This window comes from Mus caroli, unplaced genomic scaffold (genome assembly GCF_978045245.1).
Source record: "Mus caroli unplaced genomic scaffold, Mus_caroli_1 scaffold_4, whole genome shotgun sequence".
NCBI classification, from domain to species: domain Eukaryota; kingdom Metazoa; phylum Chordata; class Mammalia; order Rodentia; family Muridae; genus Mus; species Mus caroli.
In genome coordinates, this window is record NW_028227259.1 from 92042087 (window position 1) to 92060713 (window position 18627).

The 18627-nt window shown below is 39.3% G+C and overlaps 1 pseudogene; it reads left to right on the plus strand.

Annotated features, from left to right (window-relative positions):
• LOC147005197 (submaxillary gland androgen-regulated protein 2-like) overlaps positions 1-11459 on the plus strand; it is a 32902-nt pseudogene extending 21443 nt beyond the window's left edge.
• The last annotated feature ends 7168 nt before the right edge of the window (positions 11460-18627 follow it).

Consider the following 18627-nt stretch of genomic DNA (forward strand, 5'->3'; position numbering starts at 1 on the left):
TAATTTTTTGAATTAATAACTTGCTGACAAAACATTTTAAATACTTGGCTGTAAAGGGGCAGTGACTAATTGCACTTTCAATCTTTTCTCTTAAGGAGTGGTTGTAACTAGAAAGCTTGAAAAGTTATTAAGAGTCACATGTGCATGATTTATTTATTTATTAACTAGAAATAAGAGCATTTATTTGTAGCAAATTATTAAGTAAAAGTCCTCAAGAATTAACACTATTATGTGGAAACAAGTAGTAACTGAGGACACTAAAGGGAATTATATACATGCACAATTTTTAAGAATACTAAAATATTATCTTAAACCATAACTGTTATGAATATATAAAGAATGAGGTTATATATCTAATCTATTTTATATGGACGGCCTATAGATTGAGATATAAATTTATCCTGGCATTGTTTTAAAAATGTCCAGGCAATTAGGACAATTTAATAAATGTCTATAAGCCGCCTTCTTAAAAGGACAGCATTTTTTTTCTATGAGTTGTATATGCATAAGCAATTGCAAATTTGAGAATTAATAGCATCTGAGGGATGAACAATCTTAAGCAATTGTGAACTCTGAGATATAACATTGACTATACAAATTAAGGTTTGATTGTTCAGCAATTAAAAACACCATCTACAGCACACAACTAGATTATTTGTGCTGAAACAGGGGAAACTGTGTGTCTCAAGGCTCGCCCACAGCAGCTAGTTGGGCCCACATGGACCAACGATCAGCTGGGGGGATGAGAAAAATGATTTTACAACAATGTTTTTTCTGGCCAAAGAATTGTCTTGGGCACAGCTAATATTTAATTACTAATGAATATAATTAATAACAATTATAAAAGCTTTCTTTATTTTTTGTAAAACCTTTTGTAGTAAACTAAAACCGTAAAACCTAAGTAATAAAAGGATATTGTCTCTGAATCTTTTAGGTGAGAGCAAGGATTTAAGGTAAAATTCCCTTGAGAAGCATTAGTTAATAAAATACTTTTCACTTAGGAAACAATATATACTGAAAGATTAAAACTTTTTGTTCCTTGTATAGAAGCACAGACAATAAAAATTTTTCTTACATAATGTAAAGCTACATTAGCCATTACCTAGAGGCAAAATTTTCGAGCGATTACCAGTTCACTAGAAGCAGAACGCTTTGAATTTAAGCATTATTTTAAACATCTGAATAGATCTGTAACACTGTTAAAAAGAAATTTTCTTGAACACAGGGAAAAACTTTCTCAGGCACTGTTTGCAAAACACAAGAAGGCCACAAGCCGCTCTGGGGCTCCCTTGAGCCCTGCATTGACTCAAACGTAAAATATATTTTAATTTGAGCATCTTGGCCCTCCTGCAATAAGGACCGATTCTAGAGGAACAATTTAACTATCTATGCCTCTAATTTTTGATACTCTTTTTAAAGATGATTTACAGTTAAAACGTTTTTCACAACTTTAGTGTTGTGAAAAAATTGCCCATATTGTAGTTTTCTGCCAGGCAGCAACTATAGCCAAACTGATTGTCTGAGGATTTAATCCATGCACAAAGACAAACATAGCTAGGTAACTCTGTCCAAGTTTCGTATGAAGTGAACTGTATTAGCGCTCTCATAAAATGATTACTCCTATAATTATCTTAATTAACAATATATGGGTGAGTAGAAAATCTTAAATTTACAATCAACCTGCAAGTTGCAGTCAATGGAACACTGGCAGTTTTAACCATAATTTTCAAGTTTCTTTTGCAAAGTCAGGATAATATCTACAACCTTGGGAAAGCAAAACCCAAGTTTCAAACAATTTATCATCTTAAAATCAATATTAGAAGCGTTACCATCATATTACGAAGTTTGGCTGCCAATTAATACCTATGAATACATGCAAGCTTTAATGCTTTAATAAAGAGGCATTGCTTTAAATCTTATCTTAAATTTTACTTTTTAAGATAGGAATCACATTAATTATTATCTAAACTAGAAATATCTTTAGAGACCCAGCCTCTTGGCCTGCCTTATGCCACGTGTAGGAAGGACTCTAAACTTGAGTTATCAAATTTAAGACAAACCATCTGTAGCAATGTAACAATTATTAATCTTAACCAACAACTTATCAGCTGAATGTGAAAACACACAGAGCACATTACCAATAAAAAGGAACCAAATGAAGCAGTTACATTTAGACCAATCAGAGAATATTACTTTTTGTAGCTACAATCATAGAATAAAAGGCACCTTATCATTTGTCAAACACATTAATCACGAACCATTTATCAGCTTTTTTAACCCAAAACTAAGAGGCTGTAGACTCGCCCTGTTTTCCTAAAACGAACAGTTTTTCTAGCAGGGACCCTCTTGCCATGTGTCTGATTCTTGGCTGAAGCACGTGGCAGCTCTCAGCTTTGCAGATAAAGTTTTTTATACCATCTTTATTATCCAACATAAAACATAGAACATTCCTTCATACAGACTGGACACAAACATACATGAATTGAACATTGAACAGATTGGTGCACCAGACTTAGACAAGACACAAAAGGGGCAGAGTACTACTGCTGTAAAGCCCAGAGAGAACAAAGCAAGACACTCCTGAAATTTCTCTCTGCTTTTTGGGACAAACGTTCACGCTCTAACTAATTTTTGTGTCAGAATTTTTAACTTTATATATCTGCATTTCCTAAAATATACAAACTGCAAATTACTGATGAAATGCCAATCAAGTGCTTTAATTTCTAATTTGAAATCTGTTTTCATTTAATAATCACAGAGATTATAATAAATCATTAGGAAAATAATAGATATACCCAAGAAAGTTTACGGCATGATACCCAAATCGATATCAGTACATCCAAAAGGAAACACAAAAATATTCAGGGAATTCTTTGTTGCATCAAAAACAAAAATAATGTGAACTATATTTTACTATACTTCATCTCTAGATAATTAATAAGAAAATTCTGAATTACCTTGCATGTAGATCAACATTTAAAATGGAACATCTTGTATCTAATGTCTGCCATGAGTCATTGAACTAATAAGATAGAGAGAACACTAGTAACATAGATATGTCTCGAAATAATATAGTTGATCAATAATATGGATAAAAGTTATACGGCATTAGGAGGAAAGAGACAAAGAAAACTGTGAGGGGCCATAAAGAGTGAGAAAGGCATGCATACTTGACCTTTACTACAGAGATGCAAAGAGAGAACCAAGTTACAGAAAAAGGAGGCAGTATAAAAATCCTGGGGTGTCCCCAATGGAGGAGCTAGAGAAAGTACCCAAGGAGCTAAAGGGAACTGCAACCCCATAGGTGGAACATTATTATGTACTAACCAGTACCCCAGAGCTCTTGACTCTAGCTGCATTTGTATCAAAAGATGGCCTAGTCGGCCATCACTGGAAAGAGAGGCCCATTGGACTTGCCAACTTTGTATGCCCCAGTACAGGGGAATGCCGGGGCCAGGGGGTGGGGGTGGGTAGGTGGGGAAATGGGGGGGGGGAGTGTATTGGGGACTTTTTGGATAGCATTGGAAATGTAATTGAGGAAAATACCTAATAAAAAAAGAAAAAATAAAAAAATTTTTAAAAAAGATGAAGAAACTTTTAAACGTCTGCACTAAACTGTCCCTAAAATACTAGCCTCAAATTATTCCTAGTCCAGAGGAAATTCAATATTTCAGCAATTTCATTTTTAGACATATGAGTACACTTGGCATTGATTGGCCCTAGCCCAAAAATATATTAGGTCTGAAATGCCAGAGGTTTGCAAAAGGAAAAATGGTTTGTCATGTTCTTCCATGAATATTTTATTTTAAGCCCCCAGGATTTCAGCGGCAGGGAATGCTGAATCCACCACACTCTGGGCCAACAGCCACTGGCTCTGCTCTTTGGATGCTTCTGATGCCCTGCAGCTGTTGCACAGCTGCATTGGACCAGTGCTGCTGGAAGGGCAGTTCCTTTCCCCAGAAGGGACAAGCTACTGAACAGGGATGGCAGCCAACCAAGGCCCTTCACATTTCACACCACACATCAAAATAAGTGTTGCCGAGTAGCTATATTTTAAAAACTGATTTTGAGCAATGATTCAAAAACCACAAATTTTAAGACAGGGAGGGTCATCCAAGGGGGCGCTGGTGGACTTTAGGGGGGCTGGGAGGCTTTAGGGTTATATAGGATTCTGAGAAATTCACTCCACAGATTCCTGCTTCAAGTCATTAGACCACATATCTGAACTCCTCTCAGCCTGTGTTTTCCTCTGTACAATGAAGAACACCCTGCCCTCCAAAATGCTCTGAAGGCACATGAGTTGTGTCCCTTAGACTGTTCATGTTAATTTAGTATTACATCATCCACATTGAAGTCATAATATTAACAAGAAGACAGTCCTCCACCACTCTAAGGCTTCTCATGTATTTATCTGCTTCTGCTTTCAAGGTCTTTCTCTCTCTGCTTTTTTTTTCCTACCAGTACTTTATAGGGTAAAAAAAAAAAAAATCCTGGGGTGCAATAATTTTAAAGTACGTATGATGTTACTTGATGTTCATTTTCAGAGGAATGTCTTCAATCTCTATGCAAAGTACTTAAGAGGAAAGCAAAAAATAGAAGGCTCAGTTCAGGGTTTTTTTTTTTTTAGGTCATTATAATGATACAAATGAAAATCAAAAAAGATGAGAGATGATGAGTATAGGCAAAAGAGAACTGAGAAGTGGGTACAAAGCTCTGGGATGGTGTTCAATGATTGGACATACCTGTGATTCATTTCTTTTTTTTTTATTATTACGAATTTTCCTCAATTACATTTCCAATGCTATCCCAAAAGTTCCCCATAACCTACGCCCCACTCCCCTACACACCCATTCCTACTTTTTGGCCCTAGCATTCCCCTGTACTGGGGCATATAAAGTTTGCAAGTCCAATGGGCCTCTCTTTCCAGGGATGGCCTACTAGGCCATCTTTTTTTTTTTTTTTCATTTTTTTAATTAGGTATTTTCCTCATTTACATTTACAATGCTATCCCAAAAGTCCCCAATACCCACCCACCCCCACTCCCCTACCGACCCACTCCCCCTCTTTGGCCCTGGAGATCCACTGTACAGGGGCATATAAAGTTTGCAAGTCCAATGGGCCTCTCGTTCCAGTGATGGCCTACTGGGCCATCTTTTGATACATATGCAGCTAGAGATAAGAGCTCCGGGGTACTGGTTAGTTCATATTGTTGGTCCACCTATAGGGTTGCAGTTCCCTTTACTTCCGTCGGTTCTTTCTCTAGCTCCTCCATTGGGGGCTGTGTGATACATCCAATAGCTGACTGTGAGCATCCACTTCTATGTTTGCTAGGCCCCAGCATAGTCTCACAAGAGATAGCTATATCTGGGTTTTTTTCAGCAAATTCTTGCTAGTGTATGCAATGGTGTCAGCGTTTGGAAGCTGATCATGGGATGGATCTCTGGATATGGCAATCACTAGATGGTCCATCCTTTGTCACACTTCCAAATTTTGTCTCTGTAACTCCTTCCATGGGTGTTTTGTTACCAATTCTAAGAAGGGGCAAAGTGTCCACACTTTGGTCTTCACTCGTCTTGAGTTACATGCGTTTAGGAAATTGTATCGTATATCTTGGGTATCCTAAGTTATTGAGCTAATATCCACTTATCAGTGAGTACATATTCTGTGAGTTCCTTTGTGATTGGATTATCTCACTCAGGATGATGCCCTCCAGGTCCATCCATTTACCTAGGAATTTCATAAATTCATTTTTATTAATAGCTAAGTAGTACTCCATTGTGTATATGTACCACATTTTCTGTATCTATTCCTCTGTTGAGGGGCATCTGGGTTCTTTCCAGCTTCTGTCTATTATAAATAAGGCTGCTATGAACATAGTGGAGCATGTGTCCTTCATACCGGTTGGGACATCTTCTTGATATATGCCCAAGAGAGGTGTTGCTGGATCCTCCGGTAGTACTATGTCCAATTTTCTGAGGAACCGCCAGACTGATTTCGAGAGTGGTTGTACAAGCTTGCAATCCCATCAAAAATGGAGGAGTGTTCCTCTTTCTCCACATCCTCTCCAGCATCTGCTGTCACCTGAATTTTTGATCTTAGCCATTCTGACTGGTGTGAGGTGGAATCTCAGGGTTGTGTTGATTTGCATTTTCCTGATGATTAAGGATGTTGAACATTTTTTCAGGTGCTTCTCTGCCATTCAGTATTCCTCAGGTGAGAATTCTTTGTTCAGTTCTGAGCTCCATTTTTTACTGGGGTTATTTGATTTTATGGAGTCCACCTTCTTGAGTTCTTTATATATATTGCATATTAGTCCCTTATCTGATTTGGGATAGGTAAAGATCCTTTCCCAATCTGTTGGAGGTCTTTTTCTCTTATTGACGGTGTCTTTTGCCTTGCAGAAGCTTTGCAATTTTATGAGGTCCCACTTGTTGATTATCAATCTTACAGCACAAGCCATTGCTGTTCTATTCAGGAATTTTTCCCCTGTGCCCATATCTTTGAAGCTTTTCCCCACTTTCTCCTCTATAAGTTTCAGTGTCTCTGGTTTTATGTGGAGTTCCTTGATCCACTTAGATTTGACCTTACTAGAAGGAGATAGAAATTGATCAATTTGCAATCTTCTCCATGATAACAGCCAGTTGTGCCCGCACCATTTGTTGAAAATGCAGTCTTTCTTCCACTGGATGGTTTTAGCTCCCTTGTCGAAGATCAAGTGACCATAGGTATGTGGGTTCATTTCTGGGTCTTCAATTCTATTCCATTGGTCGACCTGTCTGTCACTATACCAGTACCATGCAGTTTTTATCACAATTTCTCTGGAATAAAGCTTTAGGTCAGGCATGGTGATTGCACCAGAGGTTCTTTTATCCTTGAGAAGAGTTTTTGCTATCCTAGGTTTTTTGTTATTCCAGATGAATTTGTAGATTGCTCTTTCTAATTCGTTGAAAAATTGAGTTGGAATGGGGATTGCATTGAATCTGTAGATTGCTTTTGGCAAGATAGCCATTTTTACAATGTTGATCCTGCCAATCCCTGAGCATGGAAGATCTTTCCATCTTCTGAGATCTTCTTTAATTTCTTTCTTAAGAGACTTGAAGTTCTTATCATACAGATCTTTCACTTCCTTAGTCACGCCAAGATATTTTATATTATTTGTGACTATTGAGAAGGGTGTTGTTTCCCTAATTTCTTTCTCAGCCTGCTTATTCTTTGTGTAGAGAAAGGCCATTGACTTGTTTGAGTTAATTTTATATCCAGCTACTTCACTGAAGCTGTTTATCAGGTTTAGGAGTTCTCTGGTGGAATTTTTAGGGTCACTTATATATACTATCATATCATCTGCAAAAAGTAATATTTGGACTTCATCTTTTCGAATTTGTATCCCCTTGATCTCCTTTTGTTGTCGAATTGCTCTGGCTAGGACTTCAAGTACTATGTTGAAGAGGTAGGGAGAAAGTGGGCAGCCTTTTCTAGTCCCTGATTTTAGTGGGATTGCTTCCAGCTTCTCACCATTTACTTTGATATTGGCTACTGCTTGCTGTAGATTGCTTTTATCATGTTTAGGTATGGGGCCTTGAATTCCTGATCTTTCCAAGACTTTTAAAATCAATGGGTGTTGGCTCTTGTCGAATGCTTTTAATATTCTCTCTTTATTTAGTGCATTTGTTGCTCTGATTATTATGTGTCCTGAGGAATTTCTTTTCTGGTCCAGTCTATTTGGAGTTCTGTAGGCTTCTTGTATGTTCATGGGCATGTCATTCTTTAGGTTTGGGAAGTTTTCTTCTATAATTTTGTTGAAGATATTTTCTGGCCCTTTAAGTGAAAAAATCTTTATTCTCATCAACTCCTATTATCCGTAGGTTTGGTCTTCTCATTGTGTCCTGGATTTCCTGGATGTTTTGAATTAGGATCTTTTTGCGTTTTGTATTTTCTTTGATTGTTGTGCTGATGTTCTCTATGGAATCTTCTGCACCTGAGATTCTCTCTTCCATCTCTTGTATTCTGTTGCTGATGCTCGCATCTATGGTTCCAGATTTCTTTCCTAGGGTTTCTATCTCCAGCAATGCCTTACTTTGGGTTTTCTTTATTGTGTCTACTTCCCTTTTTAGGTATTGGATGGTTTTATTCAATTCCTTCACCTGTTTGATTGTGTTTTCCTTCAATTCTTTAAGGGATTTTTGTGCTTCCTCTTTAATGTCTTCTACCTGTTTAGCAGTGTTCTCCTATGTTTCTTTAAGTGAGTTATTAAAGTCCTTCTTGATGTCCTCTCCCATCATCATGAGATTTTCTTTTAAATCCGGGTCTAGCTTTTCCAGTGTGTTGGGCTGCCCAGGACTAGATGGGTTGGGAGTGCTGCGTTCTGATGATGGTGGGTGGTCTTGATTTCTGTTAGTAGGATTCTTTCATTTGCCTTTCCCCATCTGGTAATCTCTGAAGCTAGTTGTTATAGTTGTCTCTGGTTAGACCTTGCTGGTGTCTGGAAACTCCACGTGCAATGAATCCCAGTGCTGTAGTGGGCCCGAAGGGAATTGTGCCCTTGATCAGGCCAGATTATCTGCTTCCCTAGTTAATGCAGTCTTTGGTCCGGCTTGATTGGATTGGAGCAGACGCTGTGTTCCACTCACCAGAGGTCTTAGGATCCCGTGGGGGATCCTGTGTGGGTCCTTGCAGGTTTCTGGAGACTCAGCGGGCAAGGCACCCTGGTGCTGGAGTGGACCGGAAGGGCGTGTGATTCATTTCTAAGTGAAGTATAGTAGTTGCATAAAGTGACATACAGTTACGGAGGGAAAAAAACAGTCAAGATCCAAGGAAACAAGAAAGAAGTCCTTCTCTTAATTCATAAGATATTTTACATACTACATGGTCTAGGACAGGGGAGATCATTCCTACCTACTGCAACCTCTTTGTGATGTAAGAAGGGAGCCATCTGCAGATAAATATGGGGGCTCAGAATGAGGTAGGAAACTGAGAGAAAGATGATGTCAACTAGGATCATTATAAACATCTACAAAACTGGAGAGGGCAGACCAAAGAAATGTGAGAGGATTAAAAGAACATTCCTAAACATATAAAAGAACGGGCATAGATGGCCCGCAGTACCTTGTACCGCTGCTCACAAAATTAACCTTGAAGGGACAAGTTTTTAGAGTTAATCTAAACTTTGGAATTGCTGATGGCAATGTGTCAGATGACAAATTAGGAAATGAACTCAAGAGATGAGTGAATGAATGGGTATTAAAATATCAGCTTGACCAGCTTGACTTAGGATCATCAGCACAGGAACAAGAGCACATACTGTCCCTCTGGCTGACATGGTCCTTTGTGTTCTAAAATCTCCCTACCTCATTTCAAAGACTTCCCTGCCACTGAGGCAATTCTTAACCTTTCATCTATCCAAAGCACTCCAACTTCCTACTGCATTGGTTTGCCGCAACACTTTTCAGCTGTGTTCATTGTTAATATGGAAGCTTAGGAAAAAAAATCACTAAACTGGGGGTTAGCCTAGCACATGAGACATTGAGTGCTCATCAAGTGCTGTATCTAGGCAAGCACTGCCTAGACGTCTAGGCAACATTAAATAACTCACAATGAATGGGCTCAGGCATGAATATCAGTATCACACAACAAATCTTATGTCTCCAGGATATGGAAATACATATGATTGTCATCATTCTAAGGACCAAAAAACCCAGAGTTTTATTTAGTCATGCAGGTGTTACAGGATACCACCACAGCATTTACAGTACAGAGACTACTAATCTGCCTTTCTTTGGCCTATATTTGAAACATCTGGCAGTATAACTACTCAGTCTATACAGGCACATAAAACACATCTATACCTCCCTGCTAAACTTATTCTTTCAAGTACAAACTCTGGAACATATTTTGAGACTTATTGGAATTAAAACCCAGAACAGTACTAAGATCTTTAGTGACAGAGACATTTCCAAATATTTATGGCAAGTACTTCCATTTGCAATTCATTTCAGTGACCACACCTACAAAGACCCAGTTTAATAGTTTGTTCATAACACTTTCTATCCATTCAATGTCATCTAAGCTTTCACTAAGAATCTGTACACTCAGAAGAAAGGGGAAACATTCTCTCTGAGAGTTTTGAGGACTTTTACTTAAAAATATGTTACAGGTCTCTGTTGAGGCAAAATAAATTACCACAAAATAGGACTGTAGGGAACCTGTTTGTCATAGCATAGTCTATACTTGGCATAAACATTTCCTTTTCTCAAGTGACTCAAGAGGCAGAAGAGGAACCTGGAAGGCAGTTCCATCCTTATCCCAAGGCCATCCTTTCACACTTCATAAAATTCCATCCTGTATCATAGTATTAAGTGGCCCCAATTTTGTTTATTAATATTTAATTAACATGAAGTAGCAAGCTTCTGTGTGGGATTTTCATATGCCAGTTGATGGATATTTGCTGACCTCACACTAGTCTCCCCCAACACAGATCCATGATCACCTTACCCACCAGTTTCCCTTCAATTTTATTTTTGATATAATGTGAAATTTTCAGAAATGCAGGTGGAATTAGAAAAAGTAGTTAGCACAGTAACCCATCCTCAGAAGTCAAATACCATGTATTCTCTCCCACTTCCTAGACTATAATGAAAATGAGTATATCAAGGTCAGGGACAATATGAGTAAAGAACAATATTAGTACAGAAAAAATATGACTAAATATGAGTAAAACTGACCAAGTATGAGTAAAGACAAAAGGGGGCCATAAGAACCATCCCTGCTTTTTGTGGGTCATGAGCCAGAAGCCACTCTGATCTCATATACTGATATGTCACATGCTTGTCTCCACTACAAGGAACTTTATTACAAGTCAAAATACTTTTTTCTGCAACATAAAATCTCTAACTTATTATGCTTCAAGTGTTACAGAATTTTTTAAAAGAACACAGCGGATAAATTCAGGCCAACATATTTCTTGGGAAAGTAGGACTTTTAGAATCCATCTAAATTTACTCCTTTTACAGAAAGAGTATATGCTAATAATTCTCTGTGAAATATCTAATTTAAAGTTGTTCATTTTCTTTCTCCCACAGTCTGGTGAGTGTCACAGAGGCCGCAAAGGACAACATGATCCTACAAGACCACTCTCTCCTTCAAATCCTCCTTCTCATCTTTATCCTCAGCCTGATCCCAATCATGTACAAATTGCTCAACCAGGCAATATCCCCATTTTCATATTTAGACAACCACCTCTTGTTCCTGTTCCTATTCCTTCTTTGTACAATGGACCAGAATTTGATTAACAACCTCCCACTACTGAATTTGATTATCATTATATACCAATTCCTCCACATCCTAGATCTCCAAGCAAACCTATTCAACCTGTTTCCAGAAAAAAAAAAAAATCAAATGCAATGGCAGCTGCCAATATCTCTATAACACCTGCTACTGCCGCAAATTCTACTGATACCTTTTGAAGATGCTGGCAAATAAAAATGTCCTTTTTGCAGATGGAATAATATAAACCAAAGCTCTTTAGAATTTTGTGAGAAATAATCTTTAAACGCTTAAGAAACAACTGTTATCAAAGCATTATAGGAAGTGAAAATAAAAAGCTGAGCAGCTTTATAAAGCATCTACTGTTGTCATCATTGTGACTACAATATCACCCACTGTACAATTTGTATAAAAGAAATTCTCCCAGAAACCTAACCTTGTTCCAGAAGGCAAATTGTCATTAAGAAAAATAAAACTGGAGACTGCATTAGTTAGGGAAGCAGAAAACCGGCCTGAGTAGGGCCACGGGCCTCTTCCAGCCTGAACAGCAACGAGGTAGCTAGAGCTCAGGGTCGGCTGACACCCACCAGCTACCCACAACACCCGCCACAGGATCTTAAGAATTCTGGTGAGTGGAAGACAGCTTCTGCTCCAATCCAATTGCACGCAGGACCCGAGACTGCATTAGTTAGGGAAGCAGAAAACCGGCCTGAGTAGGGCCACAGGCCTCTTCTGGCCGGACCAGCACCGGGGCAGCTAGAGCGCAGGGTCGGCTGACACCCACCAGCTACCCACAACACCTGCCACAGGATTTTGAGACTTCGGGTGAGTGGAACACAGAGTCTGCTCCAATCTTTAAACAGTGACAACGATAACAACTAACCCCAGAGATTACCAGATGGCAAAAGGTAAACGAAATAATCTTACTAACAGAAACCAAGACCACTCACCATCATCAGAACCCAGCACTCCCACTTCGCCCAGTCCAGGGCACCCCAACACACCGGTAAAGCTAGACACGGATCTAAAAGCATATCTCATGATGATGGTAGAGGACATCAAGAAGGACTTTAATAACACACTTAAAGAAATACAAAGGAACACTGGTAAACAGGTAGAAGACATTAAAGAGGAAGCACAAAAATCCCTTAAAGAATTGCAGGAGAACACTGCTAAAGAGTTAAAAATCTTTAAGGAAAAACAGGATAACACAAACAAACAGGTAGAAGTTCTTAAAGAAAAACAGGAAAACACATCCAAACAGATGATGGAAATTAACAAAACCATACTAGACCTAAAAAGGGAAGTAGACACAATAAAGAAAACCCAAAATGAGGCAACACTGGAGATAGAAACCCTAGGAAAGAAATCTGGAACCATAGATACGAGCATCAGCAACAGAATACAAGAGATGGAAGAGAGAATCTCAGGTGCAGAAGATTCCATAGAGAACATCGGCACAACAATCAAGGAAAATGTAAAACGCAAAAAGATCCTAACTCAAAACATCCAAGAAATACAGGACACAATGAGATGACCAAACCTACGGATAATAGGAGTGGATGAGAATGAAGATTTTCAACTCAAAGGACCAGCAAACATCTTCAACATAATTATAGAAGAAAACTTCCCAAACCTAAAGAAAGAGATGCCCATGAACATACAAGAAGCCTACAGAACTCCAAATAGACTGGACTGTACCAGAAAAGAAATACCTCCCAACACATAATAATCAGAACAACAAATGCACTAAATAAAGATAGAATACTAAAAGCAGTAAGAGAAAAAGGCCAAGTAACGTATAAAGGCAAGCCTATCAGAATTACACCAGATTTTTCACCAGAGACTATGAAAGCCAGAAGATCCTTGACAGATGTTATACAGACACTAAAAGAACACAAATTCCAGCCCAGGCTACTATACCCAGCCAAACTCTCAATTAACATAGATGGAGAAATCAAAGTATTCCAAGACAAAGCCAAATTCACACATTATCTCTCCACGAATCCAGCCCTTCAAAGGATAATAACAGAAAAAAACCAATACAAGGACAGGAACCACGCCCTAGAAACAACAAGAAGGTAATCCCTCAACAAACCTAAAAGAAGACAGCCACAAGAACAGAATGCCAACTTTAACAACAAAAATAAGAGGAAACAAAGAACACATCAAAACAATCATCCATCCTGACCAAGTAGGTTTCATCCCAGGGATGCAGGGATGGTTCAATATACGGAAATCCATCAACGTAATCCAGTATATAAACAAACTCAAAGACAAAAACCACATGGTCATCTCGTTAGATGCGGAAAAAGCATTTGACAAGATCCAACACCCATTCATGATAAAAGTCTTGGAAAGATCAGGAATTCAAGGCCCATACCTAAACATGATAAAAGCAATCTACAGCAAACCAGTAGCCAACATCAAAGTAAATGGTGAGAAGCTTGAAGCAATCCCTCTAAAATCAGGGACTAGACAAGGCTGTCCACTTTCTCCATACCTATTCAACATTGTACTTGAAGTCCTAGCCAGAGCAATTCGACAACAAAAGGAGATCAAAGGGATACAAATTGGAAAAGATGAAGTCAAAATATCACTTTTTGCAGATGATATGATAGTATATATAAGTGACCCTAAAAATTCCACCAGAGAACTCCTAAGCCTGATAAACAGCTTCGGTGAAGTAGCTGGATATAAAATTAACTCAAACAAATCAATGGCCTTTCTCTACACAAAGAATAAACAGGCTGAGAAAGAAATTAGGGAAACAACACCCTTCTCAATACTCACAAATAATATAAAATATCTTGGCGTGACTCTAACTAAGGAAGTGAAAGATCTGTATAATAAAAACTTCAAGTCTCTGAAGAAAGAAATTATAGAAGATCTCAGAAGATGGAAAGATCTCCCATGCTCATGGATTGGCAGGATCAACATTGTAAAAATGGCTATCTTGCCAAAAGCAATCTACAGATTCAATGCAATCCCCATCAAAATTCCAACTCAATTCTTCAACGAATTAGAAAGTGCAATCTGCAAATTCATCTGGAATAACAAAAAACCTAGGATAGCAAAAACTCTTCTCAAGGATAAAAGAACCTCTGGTGGAATCACCATGCCGGACCTAAAGCTCTACTACAGAGCAATTGTGATAAAAACTGCATGGTACTGGTATAGTGACAGACAAATAGACCAATGGAATAGAATTGAAGACCCAGAAATGAACCCACACACCTATGGTTACTTGATCTTCGACAAGGGAGCTAAAAACATCCAGTGGAAGAAAGACAGCATTTTCAACAAATGGTGCTGGCACAACTGGTTGTTAACATGTAGAAGAATGTGAATCGATCCATTCCTATCTCCTTGTACTAAGGTCAAGTCTAAGTGGATCAAGGAACTTCACATAAAACCAGAGTCACTGAAACTTATAGAGGAGAAAGTGGGGAAAAGCCTTGAAGATATGGGCACAGGGGAAAAATTCCTGAATCGAACAGTAATGGCTTGTGCTGTAAGATCGAGAATTGACAAGTGGGACCTCATGAAACTACAAAGCTTCTGCAAGGCTAAAGACACCATCAATAAGACAAAAAAACCACCAACAGATTGGGAAAGGATCTTCACCTATCCTAAATCAGATAAGGGACTAATATCCAATATATATAAAGAACTCAAGAAGGTGGACTCCAGAAAGTCAAATAACCCCATTAAAAAATGGGGCTCAGAACTGAACAAAGAATTCTCACCTGAGGAATACCGAATGGCAGAGAAGCACCTGAAAAAATGTTCAACATCCTTAATCATCAGGGAAATGCAAATCAAAACAACCCTGAGATTCCACCTCACACCAGTCAGAATGGCTAAGATCAAAAATTCAGGTGACAGCAGATGCTGGCGAGGATGTGGAGAAAGTGGAACACTCCTCCATTGTTGGTGGGATTGCAAGCTTGTACAACCACTCTGGAAATCAGTCTGGCGGTTCCTCAGAAAATTGGACATAGTACTACCGGAGGATCCAGCAATACCTCTCCTGGGCATATATCCAGAAGATGTCCCAACCGGTAAAAAGGACACATGCTCCACTATGTTCATAGCAGCCCTATTTATAATAGCCAGAAGCTGGAAAGAACCCAGATGTCCCTCAACAGAGGAATGGATACAGAAATTATGGTACATTTACACAATGGAGTACTACTCAGCTATTAAAAAGAATGAATTTATGAAATTCCTAGCCAAATGGATGGACCTGGAGGGCATCATCTTGAGTGAAGTAACACAATCACAAAAGATCTCACACAATATGTATTCATTGATAAGTGGATATTAGCCCAAAACTTAGGATACCCAAGATATAAGATACAATTTGCTAAACGCATGAAACTCAAGAAGAATGAAGACCAAAGTGTGGACACTGTGCACCTTCTTAGAATTGGGAACAAAACACCCAGGGAAGGAGTTACAGAGACAAAGTTCGTAGCTGTGATGAAAGGATGGACCATTTAGAGACTGCCGTATCCAGGGATCCATCCCATAATCAGCTTCTAAACGCTGACACCATTGCATACACTAGCAAGATTTTGCTGAAAGGACCCAAATATAGCTGTCTCTTGTGAGACGATGCCGGGGCCTAGCAAACACAGGAGTGGATGTTCACAGTCAGCTATTGGATGTATCACAGGGCTCCCAATGGAGAAGCTAGAGAAAGTACCCAAGGAGCTAAAGGGATCTGCAACCCTATTGTTGGAACAACATGATGTACTAGCCAGAACCCCGGAGCTCTTGTCTCTAGCTGCATATGTATCGAAAGATGGCCTAGTCGGCCATCAATGGAAAGAGGGGCCCATTGGACTTGCAAACTTTATATGCCCCAATATAGGGGAATGCCAGGGCCAAAAGAATGGGAATGGGTGGGTAGGGAAGTGGGGGGCGCTATGGGGGACTTTTGGGATAGCATTGGAAATGTAATTGAGGAAAATATGTAATAAAAATATTTAAAAAAAATAAAAATAAATGAGGGAACAATAAATGGAGCAAAGACTGAAAAAAAAAATGCCATCTAGAGACTGCCCCACCTTGGGATCCATCCCATCTGCAGACACCAAGCCCAGACACAATTGCTTATGCCAAGAAGTGCTTGCAGACAGGAGCCTGGCTAGCATGTCTGTCCTCTGAGAGGCTTTGCCTAAGACAAACGCAATACTCATAGCCAACCATTAACCTGAGCCCAGGGATAAGGGGAAAAGCTGAAGGAGCTGAAGGGGATTGCAATCTCATAGGAAGAACAACAATATCAACTAGCTGGACCAAAGAGTATGCATGGAGGGACCCATGGCTCCCACTGCATATGCAGCAGAGGACTGCCTCATCTGTGCCAGGGGAGGTGTCTGGTCCTGTGACAGCTTGTTGCACCAGTGAAGGGGCATACCAGAGGAGTAAGGCAGGAGTGGCTGGGTGGGTTTGGGGAGCACCCTCCTAGAGGCAAAGGGGAAGGTGATAGAGTGGGGGGCTTGCAGAGGGGAGGCCAGGAAGGAAGATATTTGATATGGAAATATATAAAATAATTAATAAAACAGAAAAAAAAGAAGAAAAGAATGCTGATATTGGTATGGGTGGGGATATATAACAAAAGCAATTAATTCTGAGCATGGATTATGAGGAGAGCAAGAGTGGAGTGTAGGCAGGCATGGAGCCACATGCCTATAATCCACACTTTGTGGAAAATAAAGCGGTAAGATCATATGTTCTAGTCTAGCCAGAAAACATCAGAAGATCCTGTCTCAAAAAGGAGCATGGTAAATTCTATTAAGAGTCTTGGTGAGAGACAATAGCTGATCTCACCTAGCTTCCTGTTAGATATTTCTTTCCCTGATCCTCAATGCTGCCTTGTTACATTTGCTTCATAATGGAAGCATTGTGAAGCTATGTTTACTGTGATATCAGCTATCACCACCAGTTACAGATGTAGCAAAACCAGATCAGATGTGGCTTCAGAATATCTCCCATATGCCCCAATCATGGCTGCAGCTTGAGGAATCATACTGATGGAGTGGTTATGGAATTTTTAACTGTCCAGAAAATCCTTTGTGAGCATATATCACAGAAACTCTTACAGAAATACTTACTAATTAACTTCAAAGACCTTAGTAAATTCCTAAAGTCAGGAAAATATTGGTCAAAGAAAAGAATTTTTCAAAGAGAGACAGGAAAGGGGGAAGAAGGATACTTTGAAATATCCCTGTAATATTTTCTGACAGCTCCTTGGTGTTTGGTGTATCATCACAACTGAAATATTAATTAGCACACCTAATTGTGCTGAGGCCTTACCTCTTCTTTGATATCATAAAGCATACATAGACAAGCGGTGGAGAGGGTGCTCCTAAAACAGAGAAGCAATAATTGATCAGTAATTTCCATTCTGCTTCTTTCATGCCTACTCTTGGGGAGAAATGAATGTCCAACAACAAACTAAAGAAGTCATTCCAACTCATTCTAGCTGCCTCACTGAAGCGAGCACCAAAAAGCCCCATGGATGGAATCCTCCCTTCAGTGGACCTTCTACCCACCTCCACATTTCCAACCAGCATTCAACATACTGCATGCACCCCAGGATTGCTATGAATGGCGCTCAGCACAAAATTGTAAACTTGCTTAACATATCATTAGGACTTTTTTATTTTTTTATTTTTTGATAATTAGATGACACAATTCTCAAAGCATAAACTTTTACACAGAAGAGTGTTGAGTCAAGAAGAAGGAGGAAGAGGAGGAGGAGGAGGAGGAGGAGGAGGAGGAGGAGGAGGAGGAGAAGGAGAAGGAGAAGGAGAAGGAGAAGGAGAAGGAGAAGGAGAAGGAGAAGGAGAAGGAGAAGGAGAAGGAGAAGGAGAAGGAGAAGGAGAAGGAGAAGGAGAAGGAGAAGGAGAAGGAGAAGGAGAAGGAGAAGGAGAAGGAGAAGGAGAAGGAGAAGGAGAAGGAGAAGGAGAAGGAGAAGGAAAGGACGGTGGACTTTCCCTTTAACTCTAGCACTTCCCAAGAAGACCACATGCAGCTGGGGCAGAATTAAGTATAGCTGAGAGAGGGGCATAAGCAGAGGGGTGAGGAGCTGTAATCTCTGGTCAAATGACCCTCTACCACACTCAGTCTATGATAGTCTTGTTAGCTATTAGTAATCAAAGCTCTGTTAAAAATATATTGGAAAAATTTTGCCCAAAGAATCAAGATTCACTTGATGTTGATTCAGATTTATAAGGAAAAAAATGTTATCTACTAACTGATCATATTTACTAACAACAGTTAGACTTTATCAACAGCTTGAATTTCCTGTGCTAAAGGTAGCTGCCACTATAAATACTGTACTTTCAGAGCCAA